We start from the raw sequence: 16155 nt of genomic DNA, 5'->3' as shown, positions 1-16155 counted from the left end.
TCGATATCGGTCTCGAGAGCTCGATATCGGTCTCGAGAGCTCGATATCGGTCTCGAGAGCTCGATATCGGTCTCGAGAGCTCGATATCGGTCTCGAGAGCTCGATATCGGTCTCGAGAGCTCGATATCGGTCTCGAGAGCTCGATATCGGTCTCGAGAGCTCGATATCGGTCTCGAGAGCTCGATATCGGTCTCGAGAGCTCGATATCGGTCTCGAGAGCTCGATATCGGTCTCGAGAGCTCGATATCGGTCTCGAGAGCTCGATATCGGTCTCGAGAGCTCGATATCGGTCTCGAGAGCTCGATATCGGTCTCGAGAGCTCGATATCGGTCTCGAGAGCTCGATATCGGTCTCGAGAGCTCGATATCGGTCTCGAGAGCTCGATATCGGTCTCGAGAGCTCGATATCGGTCTCGAGAGCTCGATATCGGTCTCGAGAGCTCGATATCGGTCTCGAGAGCTCGATATCGGTCTCGAGAGCTCGATATCGGTCTCGAGAGCTCGATATCGGTCTCGAGAGCTCGATATCGGTCTCGAGAGCTCGATATCGGTCTATATCAAGAGATAGTTATAGATAATGAGAGACATATATCAATATCGAGAGATAGATATCTATATATACATCCAGATATGGATATCGAGAGATAGATATACACACATCAAGAGATCGATATCGAACTATTATACATATATATATTTCAAGAGATCGATATCAAAAGAGATATATATATATATATATATATATATATATATATCGAGACATCGATATTGAGAGATAGTTATATATACATCGAGAGATGGCTATCGAGAGATTGATATCTTTATATATACATCAGATATTGATATCGAGAGATCAATATTGAGAGATCGATGTCTATATATACATCAGATATGGATATCGAGAGATTGATATTGATATATCGATATCGAGAGATAGTTATCAGTATATCGATATATCAATATCGAGAGATAGATATCTATATATACATCAAATATGGATATCGAGAGAATGCTATAAACACAATGAGTGATCAATATCGAGAAATATAGATATAGATATCGAGAGATCGATATTGAGAGATAGATATAGATATCGAGAGGTAGATATGATATCGAGAGATCAATATAGATATATATCGAGAAATAATCATAGATATCGATATATGTATAGATATCTAGAGATAGCGAGAGAGAGATATCTATATATACAGCCAGATATGGATATCAAGAGATAGATATATACACTGAGAGATCGATATCGAGAAATATAGGTATACATATCGAGAGATGGCTATCGAGAGATTGATATCTTTATATATACATCAGATATTGATATCGAGAGATCAATATCGAGAGATCGATGTCTATATATACATCAGATATGGATATCGAGAGATTGATATTGATATATCGATATCGAGAGATAGTTATCAGTATATCGATATATCAATATCGAGAGATAGATATCTATATATACATCAAATATGGATATCGAGAGAATGCTATAAACACAATGAGTGATCAATATCGAGAAATATAGATATAGATATCGAGAGATCGATATTGAGAGATAGATATAGATATCGAGAGGTAGATATGATATCGAGAGATCAATATAGATATATATCGAGAAATAATCATAGATATCGATATATGTATAGATATCTAGAGATAGCGAGAGAGAGAGATATCTATATATACAGCCAGATATGGATATCAAGAGATAGATATATACACTGAGAGATCGATATCGAGAAATATAGGTATACATATCGAGAGATCGATATCGAGAGATAGATAAAGATATCGAGAGGGAGATATAGATATCAAGACATAGATATAGATATCGAAATCTAGATATAGATTTCTGTTCCAGAAATGGTTATATGGAGACATAGATACAGATATCGAAACATAGATATAGATATCGAGATGTAGACATAGATATCGAGTGATCGATATAGATATATATCGGGAGATAGTTATAAATATATAGATTTCGAGAGATAGATATATCAATATCGAGAGATAGATAGATATATATATATATATATATATATTTAAAACAAGATTGATATTGAGAGGTATAGATATTGTGTATTCGATATTGTGAGATGTAGATATCAAGAGATCGATATAGATCAATATTGATATTGAGAGATATAGATATATATATCAAGAGATAGTTATAGAAATTTCAATATTGAGAGACAGATATAGATATATCGATATCGAGAGATAGATATCTATATATACATCCAGATATGGATATTGAGAGATAGATATATACACATCGAGAGATCAATATCGAGAGATAGATTTATATACACTTTGAAAGATTGATATTGAGAGTGATAGATATATATACATCAAGAGATTGATATTGAGGATGGGTGCAGTAAACCTTGAAGACTTTGCATTTTATGCTGGGTTGGCAGCTCATGCATTTGCAATTCCACTTCATTTGTAAGAAAAGAATCTGGACTTCCTGAACTCGCGTGTTCCTGGATGGGTTTAGACTTCAGAGGTTCCTGTGCTTTGAGTTATGCTTCAGTCCCATTGAGTGAGTGAATCAGGAAATGGAACAATTCCTCCGAGGAATGCAATGACAAGATGTTATCTTGTTCTAAGTGCATTGTTACATGCTTACATTTTTGTGTATGTTGCAGAATTGTCACATTTCTCTGATGTTTATCAATTGGTCATTCAGTGATTGTGGCTGAAAGAAAATGGTCAGCTGATGTTGTAAAACTCTGAAGTCTGCATATACTGTGGCTTAAGTAAAGCCACAATGCTGGAGAAACTCAGCAGGCGTCTGCCCACATTTGTCTATTCCTTGATGAAGGGCTCAAACCTGAAACATTGGTTAAACATCTTTATCTTCACTATGTAAAGTACATTGTTTGGCTTGCTGAGTTTCTCGAGCATTGTGGTTTCACTTGGTCAGATGATGTGTGATTTAATAGTTTTACAGTGGACAAAGGTGTAATGGAAGATTCAAACCATGTTTTTTTTTACTTTTGCAGCCTTTACTTCTGCAAGGCTGAGAACATGCTTGTTTTAGAAATAGCAGACATAAGCTAAATTCCACCGAGGGGCCAGAGATGCTGTTATCTGATGAAAGGACATCTGTGTACCAAGAACATTTAATCTTCCTGCTTGTTTTGGTCACAGACTGTCAGAGGCCTAGCCTTGATGCAAAATAAACCATTCTATTCAAAGTGATAATCTGAAAATTATGTTATTCGATAGAAGCCTAAGCATGCTAGCTTGCTCGCTTATCTTTCTTACTGTGCTGGGAATAGTTACTTGGGTAAGCAGTTTTTGGGTAATATAAGCCATGGTCCCACTGCTGAAGTTTGAGACTCTCCGAGAGGTGGCAACATCTCTCAGCAAGAAGAAGAACTTCTAGAGTCCAGCCAACGTCCCGGTCGGGGGAGGTGGAGAAGCTGCTTCCGGCGCCCTGACAACCTACTACAAGTGTGTGGTCATTGCCCTGCTTTGGCAGTTGGGACCAGTCCAACCGTTGATAAGTATAGTTGGGAAGGGCTTGCATATTGTAGTGTGAAATCAGCTTTTGTATTTGTAATAAACATTTGTATAAACTGAACTGCTCTCGGTGTGTGTGTCTATTTTCTTTTGGTAGTTCAAACACTGTGACCAATCTAAAACGAACAAAATGAGAAGTATAAGTTTACCAAATTCACAACTTAAACTAATTTCTCCAAGAAAAAAACACAGAAGATCTGGGCTGCAAGTATTTGGGAGCACCAATATCCCTTCCATGTCACTTAGCTGAAAATACAGTATGCTAATGACCTTTTGAGTCAGATTTTTACAAAATGGAAATGGGTCCTTTGGCCCAAATTGTCCATGCCAACTAAGTTCTTTGGCTGAGCTCATCGCTTGACTTCTATCTCTCTAAGCTATTCCTGTCCATGTGCCTGTGTAAATATCTTTTAAAACATTGTAATTGGACTTGCTTCCACCACCTCCTCTGGCAGCTCATTCCAAACACCCACCACCTTCTGTGCATAATGGTTGTCTTTTGGGTCCCACTTAAACCTTTACCCTCTCACCTTGAATCTCCACTTTTACTCCTCTACCCTGGGGAGAAAGCCTCATACTATACAACACATTACAGCACAGAAACAGGCCTCTTCGGGCCCTTCTAGTCTGTGCTGAACCATTTTTTTTTTGGCCTCGTCCCATTGACCTCCACCCAGTCCTTAGCCCTCCATAACCCTCCCATCTTTGTACCCCACCACTCTGTGTGAAGAAGTTCCCTCCTCACATTCGTCCTAAACTTTTCCCCTTTCACTCTTAACCCATTTCCACTGGTTTGTATCTCACCTTTCCTCAATGGAAACAGCTGATCTACATTAGTGTCTACCCATCCCCCCACCCCCAAGTACCTTATCAAATCTCCCCTCATTCTTTTACGCTCCAGTGATTAAAGTCTTAACCTGTTTAACCTTTCACTGTAACTCAGTTCTTGAAGTCCAGGCAACATCCTTTTATATCTTCTCTTCTCTCTTTCTATCTTATTGATATCTTTCCTGTAGTTAGGTGTCTAAAACTGCAAACAATACTCCAAATTTGGCTTCGCACATGTCTTGTACAATTTTACCATAACATCCCAATTCCTGTACTCTGTACTTTGATTTTTGAAGGCCAATATGCCAAAAGCTCTCTTTACAGCCCTATCTACCTGGGAATTTGGTATCTGTATTCCCAGATCCCTCTGTTCCTTTTAACTTTCAATGCCTTGATAATGTCTTCCTCCTTGTGTTCTAGGGAAAACTCTCCACCATTTTGACCATACTTTGATGAAGGGCTCAAGCCTAAAATGTTGGTTATTTATCTTTAACTTTGCTATACAAGGTACCATGTTTGACCTGCTGAGTTTCTCCAGCATTGAGTTTTGACTTCAACCATGGTGTCTGCAGACTTTCGTATTATTCTCCAGTCTATCCAGACTCTCCTTGTAACTCAATACCTTCAGTCCTAATAGTATCCTTGGTGAGTCCATTTAACATCTTTGATATCCTCTGACAGCTTGTCGATTCGGCTGGTCTTCATTTCACAGGATCTAATTTCAGGAACGCTCCGCTAAAAAGCACTGAAAGTGCTTCTCTAAAGGTTCTGTGGTAATTGCACAAGGTGCTTCATCCTTGACCACTCAAGGTCAATTGAATTCTGGACAATAAATACTTATTTTGCCATTCTTTTTAAAAAAGATGAAAAGATTTGAGTGGTTTGTGTAAGGACACCTTGCTACTTTAGTTATCATTGCCTCTGGAACCATACCATCTGTGTGCTGATTCTCTCCTCTTTCAAGTTGAGGCTCGATCTCCCATAAGCCTTAGATTAGAAGTTTAGTGAACAAGGAAGAAGGATTTCAAAGCATACAGTGGGATAGGGACCAGCTGGGAAAATAGGCTGCAAAATAGCAGATGGAATTTAATGCAGACAAGTGTGAGGTGTTACATTTTTGGACAGGTAGGACTTATATGGTAAAGGACAGTGGTAACCCCTCAAAGGACTCATGGCCATGGGATCCTCATCTAGTCCAGTAACTAGAGCCCAGTCACTAAGGGCCCTAATCACATCATCTAATGTATACCACTGCCTGCATCTATAAATCCCATTGCAGCAAGGAAGAGCTTGTCACCCAAACAGCATCTTCTTCCAAACCGAAAGGGGTATGTTACCCTTAGATTGCTTCCTGACTGTATAACCCACCTGGTTCCGTTGAGGTACACTCAACTGGAGCAGCATGTGGCCATAGCTCAAACTACTCTACATTGAACAACCTGCACACTAATTGCATGCCTTCATTCTCTCTGGCCCTGGTTTCCCCATCGGTGAGCAATGCTGCAGCAGTGTTTACACCTCAAATTTTAACTGAGTGATCTTGTGTCCTTTTTGACTCATGGCTTCATGTCGGTGCAGTCGGAAGACTGTCAGCAGCCAAACAATCCCCTATTGCTCCTCTTGCATCCTATGAACTTCAATGGTGGCCAGTCTCCTCCCTTACTAGTCCACGCTTTCTGACCATTCCACCAGTTTGCGATGCTCCTCCAGCACACTGGCCAGACTGCTGAACGCAGCAGTACCTTTGATTGACCATGATACTCTGTCTTCTGTACATGTGAGGCCCTTCATTTTAGCCTTTTTCCAGAACATCGCTCCCACCCAATTGCTCAGTTGTTTTTCCTTGAACCATTCTCATAGTGCCAATCTGTGGTAGGAAAACAAGCTTGAAGGGTTCCAATAGTGAAAATCCTTGCTATGTGACAAGTACAAAATGGTGAACTTTATTTACACACCACATCAATACGTAACAGGACCACACATACTCCCACCTGCAAACCAGTAATGTTCTGAAATAAGTTTGCTAAACAATACCGATGTTAATACTTGGGTTCATACAATCAGTACCCACCACCTGAATTGCGACAAACAAGGCACAGCACCCAATTAACAAGGTGAGGTAAAACACAGGATTCTGTTGACCCTGTGGTTAAGTGAGAAAAAAAAGCACGCAAATACTGGAGAAGCTCAGCAGGTCAAACAGTGCCTTTATGAAGCATCACCAATGCTTCTGGCTTGAACCCTTCATCATGGTGTGGGGGAACATGAGAGATGTCCGAACAAAAGGGGGGAAGGGGGTAGTGAGGGTGGGAGATGATAGGTGGAGGGGTGGGGAAGGAGGAGTCTTGGCTAGGTGAAAAAAGATAGGAAGTAAGAACTGGAACAAGTAGTAAAGGTGGGGGTGTGGGGGGGGGGGGGAAGCAAGCAGATTAGTGGAATGCAGTGAACTCAATGTTCATACCCTGGTTGGAGAGTGCCCAGACGAAAAATGAGGTGTTGTTCCTCCAATCTGCGGGTGGTTAGGGTTGGGTAGCGTGAAAGGCCATGTGAGCTTGAGTGTGTGAATTAGAATGGAAATGGTTGGCAACAGGGAGGTTGCTTTATTTGTGGACGGAGAGGAGGTGCTGGTCTAAGTGATCTCCTAATCTGTGAGGTCTCTCTGATGTAAAGAAGGCCACAGAGGGTGCGTAGGATGCAGTAAATGAGTTCTTTGGAGGTACAGGTGAAGATTTGATTCACCTGAAAGGTTTGTTTGGAACCTCGGACCGTGGTGAGGGAGGAGGTGTGGGTGCAGGTATTATAGAACCTACAACCACAGTGGAAGGTGCCGTGGGAAGGGAGGGAAAAGTGCTCAAGTGAGTCACGGAGGGAGCAGTCTCTATGAAAGGCTGAGAAGGGAAGAGAAGGAAAAATATATTTGGTGGTGGGGTCCTGCAGTAATAGCCAGAAATTCTAATGGATAATGTGTTGGATGTATAAGCTGATGGGGAGGTAGATGAGGATGAGGATGAAGGGGATTCTGTGTTTATTGTTTCTAGGGGTGGGGGGGGGGCTTGGCCAGATGAGCAGGGAATGGAGGAAATGAGGGTGAGGGCCAAGTTAATAGTGGTGGAGGAGAAGCCACATTTGTGGAAGAAGACAGACATTTCAGAGGTTCTGGACTAGAAGGCCTCATCTGGGGAGCAGATGTGGCAGAAACTGAGAAACTGAGAGAAGTGGATGGAGTTCTTGCAGGGGATAGGGTGAGAGGATGAGTAGTCCAGGTAGTTGAGGGAGTTTATTACAAACCCTCTAAATGTCAGTGGAGAGTCTGTCTCCTGAGATGGAGACAGAGAGATTCAGAAAAGGGAGAGTGTCATCAGAGATGGACCAGGTGAGTTTGAGGTCCAGGTGGAAATTGGCCATGAAATTGATGAGATCATCATGGAGGCACAAGGCCAGCTGATGTAGTTATTGATGTACCGGAGGGGGGGGGGGGTGCGGGGATTCTTGCCTGTGTAGGCTTGCAGCATTTTTTGCTCCACAAGCAGGTAGGCATAGCTGGGACCCATGGCTACTCCTTTAATCTGGAGGTAGAGGGATGAATTGAAGGAAACATTAAGGGTGAGAACAAGTTCTGCCAGTTGGAGAAGGGTGGTGGTGGAAGGTGACTGCTCAGGTCTGAGGTCCAGGAAAAAGTGAAGTGCTTTGAGGCCTTCTGTATGGGGAATGGATGTGTAAAAGGGTTGGACATGCATCGTGAAGATGAGGCAGCCCAGTTTGGGGAATCTGAAGTGTTGTGGATATAGGGAGGGAGGGATTGAACATCACCCATCAAGCCACTGTCTCCAACACCATCTCTCACCTCATCAACTCTGGGCACCTACTCCCCCCACCCCGCACCCCCCCCCCCCCCCCATGGCCACCTTCATTGAAAAGCCCTCTTTGAGTCGTACCTAATTTACTCATTATGTGCATGGTTTCATAACTCCAAAGGAAATGGGCCAATTACCATTTTTCTCAAGCAATATATTTCAGTAACAATTGGGTCTAAAGCAGTTGTTCTCAACCTTCCCTTCCCAATCCTTTACTAATTACAGAGTATGTATAGCATAGGGAATACTTAAGGTGGAATGAGTGTTTTAAAAATTGCCCAGCCCTACTTTAGAACATAGTCTCATATTTATGGTGCTTACAGTGACTGAAACCGGCCCCTCTTTTATGCATGATCTCTACCTGTTTGTTTTGTTTGCCCACTTCTGTTTCCCTATGTGGTTGCATGGTGAAAACTTCAGGATCCTTCCGATCAAGATGTACAGCTCTTTTGACCTCTGACACCTGGATGTCAATCTCCTGCATTAGAGCAATCTCTCATTTCCATTATTTGTTTAACCTTCTTCAATGTTTTGTTCTTTCACCATGTTAACTATGCATTTTCAAGCAGCACACAGTAGCATTTCAGTTGAGCCAATTGCCTCACAATTACCAGAGATCAATATTCAATCTTGATTTCAGATGCTGTCTTCTTCTGTTCATCTTGTGGCTGTGTGGGTTTCCTTCAGGACTTTGGCTTCCTCCCACGTACCAAAGTCATGCAGGTTGGTAGGTTAATGAGCCACTGTAAATTACTCCTAATATCTAGGTGAGTGGTAGAATCTGGGGGAAGTTTAAAATATAATGGGATTAATATACAGTTTGCATAAATGGATAGTGAATGATTGGGGTTGACTTCATGGGCAGAAGAGCTTGTAAAATAATGTTGAAGTCTGAAGCAAACTTAGCAGTTTGACACTGCATCTCTTCGTTTGCCTTCACTGGTCCTATTCTTTGACTCGATCAATTTTGAGGTCATTGCAGCTAAGTGCGAAATAACTTGGTGTACAATGTTAACAATGCTCTGTATGTGGAAAATATCATCATTGCTTTATCACTTTCACAAAATATTCCAGATTAATAAGTGCACGGTTAGAAAGCAGAAGACGGGTGGACAATTTTATTTCCCTGCTTTGTCCACCAAAGGATTCAAGATTATTTTTATTGCTACATAATAATGCCAAAAATGTAATAGACATGAAATTTGTCAACTTTTGCCTACTGTAAAACAAAGAGTTGTCTTTAGCATTTCCTGAGCATCCATGGATTCACCTCCACTGCTCCTGTGACCTCACAATACTGCTCAATCCACTGGCAACCCAAACCACCAGAACCAAGCCTCCAAGATGATTAAACAGCTTTCAGCACCCTTCAGGAGGCCTCAGCTTCCTCTTGAATCCTGGTTCAGATACCTGCTTCCCACTGAGCCAGTCGGCAATATCGACTGGCCAGTCCTTTAGCCATTGAGCTTCTCACTGGTCTGCTGCCAGGGCTGCCTTCCCTGTAGGGTCATCTCCCAGGGTTCTCCTTCTCAATGGGGTGTTATCTCAATTCTGGTGCCGCTGCTCTGCTGAAGTCTGCAAACCCTTGTGTTTTACTGCCCAGCACAGGCACTGCCACCTTGGGCAGAGTCTTCTGTGATTACAGAATTTTTTAAAAAACACTATTGACTCCTCTAACAAACTATTTAAAGCCTCTATGGAGTCATTGGCATCACTAGCAGGTATTAAGACTACGCAAAGCAGTGCTCTGTCTCCACTCTTCGCTCTTCCGTGCTCGCATTATCAGCAATGCCATGTTTTTGTAATAAGTGCATTGCAAATTTGCGCTTGAATTTAATTGATTATGTTCAATCTTTGCTATTCGACAAGTTTCTTGCCTTACCGTAAAAATGGAGTCATCAACGCACTTCCAAAGACTTTCAATTCACGTGTCTTTAATATCTCAATCTCTTCCCTGCTGCAAACAAAATTTTACACTGAGTCACAGAAAGAGATCTGAAGGCTCGTGAGGAGATGATTGATCATAAAGGCTTCAAAGTTCAGAAGTATTGACAAGAGTACAAACATACATGACCTTACATACAACCCTAAGATTCTTTTTCCTGCAGGCGAGGGAGAATTAGCACTTGTTGGTTGTGCAAAAAAGCTGTACTCAGGAAGATATGTATAAATGTAAACAAATAAAGAGTAAACAAACTGCAATACAGAGAGGAAAAAAAAAATCAATAATTTCCTAAAGTGAAAGCCCTTAATTCAGTGGTTCTCATCCTTTTTCTTTCCACTCATAAACCATTTGAAGTAATCCCTATGCCATCGGTGCTCTGTGATTAGTAAGGGATTGCTTAAGGTGGTATGTGAGTGGAAAGAAAAAGTTTGAACACCACTGTTTTAATCGTAGCTAATTGACTCATCCTGTGCACAGTTTCATTACCCCAAAGGAAATGGGCCAATGACATTTTTTTCCAAAGCAAAATATTTCAGTAACATTTGGGTCTAGAGCAGTGATTCTCAATCTTCCCTTCCCACTCACATCCCACCTTAAGCAATCCCTTACTAATCACAGAGCACCGATGGCATAGGGATTACTTCAAATGGTTTATGAGTGGAAAGAAAAAAGTTAAATGATTTTCTGATCGGGTTTGTTGTTGAGGAGTCTGATGGAGCTCGTAAACCCAGGGCTGCAAGTTTTGTGGCACCTATACATCTTTCCTGATGGTAGCAGTTAGAACAGGCTATGTGCAGAGCGGTGTGGATCATTTACAATGACTGCTGCTCTCCAATGGCAGCATTCCCTGTAGATGTTCTTAATGGTGGGGAGGGTTTTGCCTGTGATGTCCTGGGCTATGTCCATTACCTTTGAATGAGTAGGTGCAGCTGTGCATGTCAACAGATTAATAATTAGGAATGTTTATGAGCTATAATTTTGAGTGCTGAACATTTTTCAGGGATGGTGTGAAACATTGATGGTTTAAATGGTCTGATGGTGACAAACTTAATCAATTGCTTCCACTCAGGATTTGACGATACTTTGGGAAGTTTTCCATCTTGACATGAGGTGAGCCAATCCTACCATTTTCCTCCAAACCCAAACACATGTTGAACAGCTCTGGGGGTCACTTTGCTTGTCATGGAAATTGATAAAACCACAAAGTCCTGATGGAAGGATGATCAATTGATGTACTATCAATCAATCAGTGCGACAGAACCTTAATTGCACGGGCTGCAAAGATTGAAGAAGTAAGTTCATCCAGAACAAGATTCTGAGATGGGTGTTTACATCCTGACATTCTCATTGATACCTACATCTCACAACTGAATATGAATACTGTATAAGCTTGAGAGCATTAAAAAAAATGAAACAGAAGTACACAATTTATCCAATCATGTTTGTTCTGCCTTCCAAAATGGTTATCAAGTCAACTTTGTCTTTCATATCGTGCATTGCACAGTAAAGACAAGATAGTTTTTCTCCAGGTTGCTGATCTTTGACCTCAGCACCATTTCCCTGTCTCCAATAATTTCCTTGAGTAAGTGCCTACAACATTCATGTGAAGGAGTTTCCTCTCATCCTCTGCCCTTTGGGTTATTCAACCTTTTCCATCCACCACATCCAACATGCTGTTGAGTCTCACCTTGGCCCTTTCTCCTTCCCTCCAACAGAACACTGTTTATGAATTGTCAACCCTTTGCAAAAACTTGGAAAATTATTATTATACAATGTTATAGAAATCAATCAACATAGATCATGAACTTTGTGTTTTTCTATATTGGTATCACCTGACATATAGAGTATTTCAGGCATTTGTAATATTTTGCATTGAGATACTGTTTTTTTTTGGAAACTTCATGAATTGTAAGGCTTTCAAAATGATAATTTACCAGTTGACGTTTAAGTTTATTGTCACCCGAACCAAAATGCAGTGAGTTTGTTTTGTGAGCCGAACGGATAGGCATCCTGGACATCATTCGACATGTGAAAAACATTACAGGAGTGCAGAGTTGTGGGGAGAGACTCGTTAATACAGAGAAGCAGAGAAGATGAAGGTTACATGAGGTTCATTCAGGAATCTGATAATGGTGGAAAAGAAACTGGTGTTGTGTGACTTCGCACTTGTGAATTTTCTTCCAAATAGGAGGGTGGTGAAGAGTGTATGGCCAGGGTGGGATGAATCTTTGAATATGTTTGCAGTTTTCCTAAGTCAATGGGGAAATATAGATGGAGATGATGTGGTGAGGGGAGGGGGGGAAATAAAAGAGTTGTGCAATAGTCTGAACTGTGCTCTCTTGCACTCCTCAAATTCTCAAGATCATGGGGAAAAGATTTATGATTTCAATGCGGGAGAACTATATTTTCTATGATATCATCTATTGATTGTGAAATTCAATCCAAATTTTCTCATATGAGCATAAAGATCGCCCATTACTCTTACACAACAAACAATATGTCAGGACCACACAGAGAAACAATCACTGGACAATCTCAGTAAGTCAGATATCATCCATAAAGAGAAATTTTCAGTTAACTTTTCAAGTCAAAACTCTTCACAATGTTTTGATAAAGGATTTCAACTCAAAACATTAACTGACCATTTCTACCCATGGATGCTATCTATTATATCGAGTTCTTTCTGCAATTCTTTGTCTCCTCAAAATTTCAGCATCTGTAGCTTTTGAGTTTCTCCATTGAATTTCCATATTTCCTTGTGAATTAAAACAAAGCAATTTTATTTTCTCTTTTGAGTCTATGCCAATCACAGAACAAGCCCATTCCCTGTGTGGCCCATTCCCCGTGTGGCCCATTCCCCGTGTGGCCCATTCCCCATGTGATCCATTCCCCATGTGGCCCATTTCCCCATGTGGCTCATTCCCCCCCTATAGACTGTAAAGCTTCCCTCACCTCTAGATTCTATCACTTCCAATACAAGATGAAACTTGGGGCTGACCAATTAAGCCACCAACTAACACATCTTTGGAATGTGGATGGAAACCAGGGTAAATGCACACGGTCACAGAGAGAAGGGGCAAACATTGAACAGAGAACAATGGGGGTTAGGAGTGAATGATGTCACTGGAGATGCGAGTGAGCAGCTTTGCTGGTTGCCTCATTGCTACTTAATTCTTCAGTTTGTCCCATTGTGCTTCTGAGATAGAAACATAGAAACATAGAAGATAGGAGCAGGAGTAGGTCATTCGACCCTTCGAGCCTGCTCCGCCATTCAACGAGATCATGGCTGATCTTAAAGTTCAGTACCCCGTCCCCGCCTTCTCTCCGTAACCTTTAATACCCTTATACTGAAGAAATAGATCTAATTCCCTCCGGTCCTAAATGGTTTGCCTATTATCCTCAAACCATGGCCCCGGGTTCTGGATTTTCCCATCATTGGGAACATCCCATCTGCATCCACTCTCTCCAGTCCTGCCAGAATTTTATAGGTCTCTATGAGATCCCCTCTCAATCTTCTAAACTCCAGCGAGTACAATCCCAATTTGCGCAATCTTTCCTCATAAGTCATTCCTGCCATTCCAGGTATCAGCCTGGTGAATCGCCTCTGCACTCCCTCCATTGCAAGAACATCCTTCCTTAGATAAGGTGACCAAAACTGCACACAATACTCCAGGTGGGGTCTCACCAAGGCCCTGTACAGCTGCAGTAAGGTATCCTTGTTCCTATACTCAAACCCTCTTGATATGAAGGCCAACATACCATTTGCCTTTTTAACCGCCTGCTGTACCTGCATGCTCGCCTTCAGAAACCGATGTACAAGTACCCCTAGGTCTCTCTGCACTTCCCCATCTCTTAATCTATTGCCATTCAAATAGTAATCTGCCCTCCGGTTTGTATTACCAAAGTGGATAACCTCACATTGATCCACATTGTAGTGCATTTGCCATGTATCTGCCCAGTCCCTCAATTTATCCAAATCACACTGGAGCTTCCTGACCCCCTCTTCCGTGCACACAACCCCTCCTAGCTTGTTCTCGATGTTCTCAGTGATTGATCTATTTTCCCCGCAGAACATCAGTGTATATAAAACTATACAAATAAGTAATCGGTTGTATGATATTTTAGGACATCATAAAAATGGACCAATCAATTTTTTATTCTCTAAAATTGAATTGTTGAAGAGGCAGAAATTGTTATTTGGTCAGCAAAAATCATTGCTGTTAAAGAAGAAAGTCTGCAGACTGCTGGGATTGTAATTTAATGCACAAAAGGGCCCGAGAAACTCCATAGATCACACAGCATTCTTTATGCAGGAAAGATAGATAATCATGATGAAGGGCTCAGACCCCAAATGTTGGTCATGTACCTGTGCTATAGAGAGAACACTATGTGACCTCCTGAGTTTCTCCAGCAATCTTGTGCATTATACAGCAGAAATTATTCATTTTACTGCAGACCTATTTACAATTTATCTTCTCACTAGGGTCTTTTTTTGTCCAGTAACAACTCCAGGGATGCAGTTATTGAGTAGGTCTGTTATTCTTTTGATAATCTTCCAGAAATTGAAATTTCACTCCTCTCAGGAATCCAGCTTCATTGTGAAACTGCTTCATTGATTTACTTGTCAATTGCTTTTAAAATTCCATTTGATTTTTAAAAACCATGTGCTCTTTATTAGGCTCCGTCCAATATATCTCTATTTCCCACTTTCTTATTCACTTTAGTATTCTCATGTTATTGTTTGCATAATTTTTTTAATTTCAAGTTTATTTTCCAACTAATTTTTTTAGTCAAAACTATTGATGCTAATGTTCAAATACATTGTACTAATTAGTTGTTCTTTTGAGATAAAACAATTTCTATGTCAAAATATTCCACATTCCAAAAAGCACTTTTGGGAAAGGACAATTCCCATGTCCTCTCTTCCAACTTGGTCACCATTTTAAGCTAACAACTTGGAGGAAATGGCTTCCCACCCCCCCCCCCCAAGGTATTATAAAATTATTCATAATTTTTAAAAAGAACAATAAAGTCTTGACTTTGTGTGTTCCAGCATTTCATTATTAATACTGTATTGTCTTCATAAGGCAAAGTGCTTTGCTTATTTTATCTTCCCTTAAGAATATAATTGAAATGATATAAGTGATCATCAAAAGGACTGGAGTTTTATTGCCTGATTATGTAATGTACTCAGTAGTTATCAGTTTTAGTCGGTGTATTTCAAAGTACTATAATGCTTTAGGGAGATGTGTTGAGGAGCTGTTGTGATGAATGTTTATCAGCTTTGAGGTAAAAGAGATACAAACTCGTGGACCAGGACAAGGGAGAGATCATTAACCCTTCAAGGCTTTTCTGCTATTTGATAGAGGACACAGTCTCAAGATTCGGGGGAGTAGATTTAGGACAGAGATGAGGAAAAATAGTTTTTCCCAGAGAGTAGTGAATGTTTGGAATTCTCTAACCAGGGAAGTGGTTGAGGGTGCTTCATTAAACATATTTAAAATTCGGTTTGATAAATTTTTACATGATAGAGGAATTAGGGGATATGGAGAGAAGGCAGGTAGGTGGAGTTAGGTCATAAATTAGATCAGCCATGATCATATTGAATGGCGGAGCAGGCTCGATGGGCCATTTTTGGCCTACTCCTGTTCTACTTCCCATGGCCATTACATCCTGTTTTCCTTTGGCCTAAAAATATTGTTTTTTTGAAATAGTAAGCTGAAATTCTACCTTCTTCCACAAAATAAACATCCTTTCTATATTTACCTTACAAAGATACACCAGGATCATATTTAGGAGGCAGTGTGGACAGTGAGGAAGGTTTTCAAAGTTTGCAGACGGATTTGGGCCAGCTGGAATAATGGGCTGAGAAATGACAGATGAAATTTAATGCAGACAAGTGTGAGATGTAAAAAAACACATTGCTGGAGAAACTCGATACTGCAGATTTTCGTGTTTTCAAAAATGTGAGGTGTTGCAT

General features: G+C 40.8%; 1 protein-coding gene across 10 annotated transcripts in view; it reads left to right on the top strand.

The window, feature by feature from the left end:
* Positions 1-16155, top strand: part of LOC138764513 (teneurin-3) — a 4541667-nt gene that overhangs the window by 677055 nt on the left and 3848457 nt on the right. Inside the window, exons 2-3 of one of the 10 annotated variants that reach the window (XM_069940617.1) lie at positions 8871-8953; positions 11245-11285. The exons of 8 other annotated variants lie outside the window; for them this stretch is intronic. The gene's annotated coding sequence lies outside the window, so the exon portion shown is untranslated. The remainder of the gene's footprint in view (positions 1-8870; positions 8954-11244; positions 11286-16155) is intronic. One more of the 10 variants, XM_069940607.1, reaches the window with a different exon arrangement.

The sequence above is a fragment of the Narcine bancroftii genome, chromosome 1, assembly GCF_036971445.1.
Source record: "Narcine bancroftii isolate sNarBan1 chromosome 1, sNarBan1.hap1, whole genome shotgun sequence".
Lineage (NCBI taxonomy): Eukaryota > Metazoa > Chordata > Chondrichthyes > Torpediniformes > Narcinidae > Narcine > Narcine bancroftii.
Note: the sequence above shows the minus strand (reverse complement) of the source record. Positions and strands in the feature narration are given on the sequence as shown.